Consider the following 2,968-nt stretch of genomic DNA (forward strand, 5'->3'; position numbering starts at 1 on the left):
CGCCGTCGAGGAAATGGGTGTCTAGGTGTTCGCCGTCGAGGAAATGGATGTCTAGGTGTTCGCTGTCGAGGAAATGGGTGTCTAGGTGTTCGCTGTCGATGATAAGATAATACACGGAGACACCCGGGTGATGTTTTTGAACGCAGCCTAGATGTCGATGGGATCACGTGATCATTTCTTCCATGCTTATGGACTTTTGATTCCCGCGTCTAATCAGAGAGAACGGGTCACGTGATTCATTTTGCCACTCTCTTTCTTCGAGGCTTTCTATCTACGTAAACCGTCCTCCGATCCAATTTTATTTAAACAGACAAACCGATCAGTCTCGTGAGATCATTCTATTTACCCGGTTCGAGGTGGCCAGTGCATTCAGCATTGCATTCCGTTCGATTACTCATGTATGTAAGAGATTAATAGGATAAGGTTAGGTTCCCGTCCTTGGCGCGCTAGTTCTAGATGGCGTAGCTGTTAGTAATGCGCATGCGTACAACGTGCGATGTTTGCTATTGGTCCTTCAGACCACGTGATAGATGCGGATTGGCATTCGCTCGCTCGTGCGACGTGATTGGCGTAATATGCCCAACAGGGTGCGTAAGTGTGCAAGGAGATGCACAGGAAGTTAAGTTAAGTTCTGTTTGAACCGACACACGTAACGTCGAAATATCTGTGATCTTTGGATGTGTTATTGCGTCATCATTTTTGGAAAGCGTGACCGGCTTCAAACGCGCAATTGAGTTCGTTATTTATACCAAGTACAAGAGCTATTTCTTCGCCCTTCCTTAAGCTATTCCATAGTTCGTGCAGATAATCCTATCCTGACACTTCAGATTATCCTTACGATCCTGAGAGACGACATATCATCGTTCCCTTCGGATCTCGTTACTTTCCTACAAGGAGATTCCTTCTCCTTTCGAGGCATAAGGCGCCAATTCAATTTTCCTCTCCACGCGTTACATATATATTATTGACGTGACCTGGCCTTATTATTGTAAACAAAGAAGAAGAAGAAAACCGATTGATTGGCTCAGTAGGATGAGTGAGAAAGCACAAGAGATGTAAGTATGTTTTTTTCGAAAAGTATTTTATATCAATTGTTAATTTTTCCTTCTTTACAGGAATGACGTTCAAAATAAAGCTTTGGCGGAGATCGCGTCGAAAGCGGAAGTCGCTATTGCAAAACAGCAATCGGTTAAACCTCCCCCGCCGCCACCATCATCATCGGAACCACCTCCACCGCCGTTATCATCATCATCGGAAACATCTGCACCGCCGCCATCATCATTATCGGAAACATCTATACCGCCATCATCATTGGAACCTCCTCCATCATCTGAAAAATCTGAGACAGAACTTGCACCGAGACGTAAGTAAAGATTTTACATGAAGTATTTGATATACGTTTAATGTAGCATAGATGCCAGACGTCAACTGCTTGCAGCATGTTAATAGTACGTTAATAGTACGAAGAAGTCATACTAGTACACACACAAAGCATAAGCTATACATGAGTACAGTTTATGCTTAAAGTATGTAACCTCTTCATGCTATTAACATGCTATACATGCTTGCAACATACTATTAACACACTATACATGCTACGTATGCTGCAAGCTACAGCCGCCTAGCATCTATGCCATGTATACGAAAAATAATATTTTTGTTTAACTATAAATAAAATGTTCTGTTCCAGCACCACGATGGAAAAGAGGAGGTCGCAATCGAAACAAATATCGTGGTCGAGGTGGTCAAGGGGATCGAGGTGGTCGAGGGGGTCGAGGTGGTCGAGGTGGTCGTCCTCAGGGTGGAACGACGAATATCTATATCAGCTACTAGACAGGTATGGTTAAAAAAAATTTCACTCGAAATAGATTGGATTCATGGGACGCCAGTTTTAATACATTACATATTCTGTTGCAGGTGCCGCCCCTGGTATTATGGTTTAATATCCTAATATATTCAATAAATATATGATTCTGATATATTGAAAATTTTTTACCATGTGTCATGAACACTCTGTTCCTTTGAGGCTCCCTATGTAAACCATCCCTGATCTGTTTTAAAGACTAATCGATACTTTCGAAACATATATTGATCGTCGACATCGAAAAATATGATGAGTGACAATGGCTGCGTTCAGCAAACTCAACAGTTGAGTGAGCACTCGCTGCTATTGATGTATTCTTCTAGATTTAAAATCTGGTTGGACGATCTAAAAGAATACACCAATAACAGCGAACGCTCACTCAACTGTTGAGTTTGCTGAACGCAGCCATTGATTTTCCTTTCTTCTTTATAGGAATGATTTTCGTTTAAATGTATAATAAAACACGTATATTCGGAAAATTTATAAACGGATATGCTAATTAAACGTGTAAACGTTTACCTTTAAGTAAACGTTTTTTTTTAAGTTAGAGCCCTAGTTGTAAACCGTCTGTGATTTGGAGACACGGTAGTGTCTCGGCGCTAAAGCCGGGAGCACATAGAAAAACGTAAGACCATGGCAGGTATTCATAGTCTATTCTTATTTTAAACCGTCTTAAGTAATGTCTTAAGTCGCTAATGCGGCCTTCTGATTGGTTCATGACATCTTAAGACTGTACTTAAGACGGTCTTTAATATAAGATCCGACTGTGAATACCGGCCCATAAGTCCGGATCTACAATAGGGTTTTAAGCCTTAAGCCATAAGATATGGGCGAATCACAGTCGTTTATTCTTCTCGGATTCGACTGTAATTGGTCAATTTCTTATGGCATAAGGCTTAAAACGCCTATTGTAGATCCGGGGAAAAGCGGGCAGCACAGACTCTTGCATAACGCATAACACATAAGGCATAAGAAATTGAACCAACCAGATTCTCTATTACAGATTTCTCTATTACATGGAAGGGAAAGAAACGGAGAACTTCGATTGGTACATATTCTTATGCATTACGTGTTATGCGTTATGCAAGAGTCTGTGCTCCCCGC

Source organism: Trachymyrmex cornetzi, unplaced genomic scaffold, assembly GCF_001594075.2.
Source record: "Trachymyrmex cornetzi isolate Tcor2-1 unplaced genomic scaffold, Tcor1.1 scaffold246, whole genome shotgun sequence".
Lineage (NCBI taxonomy): Eukaryota > Metazoa > Arthropoda > Insecta > Hymenoptera > Formicidae > Trachymyrmex > Trachymyrmex cornetzi.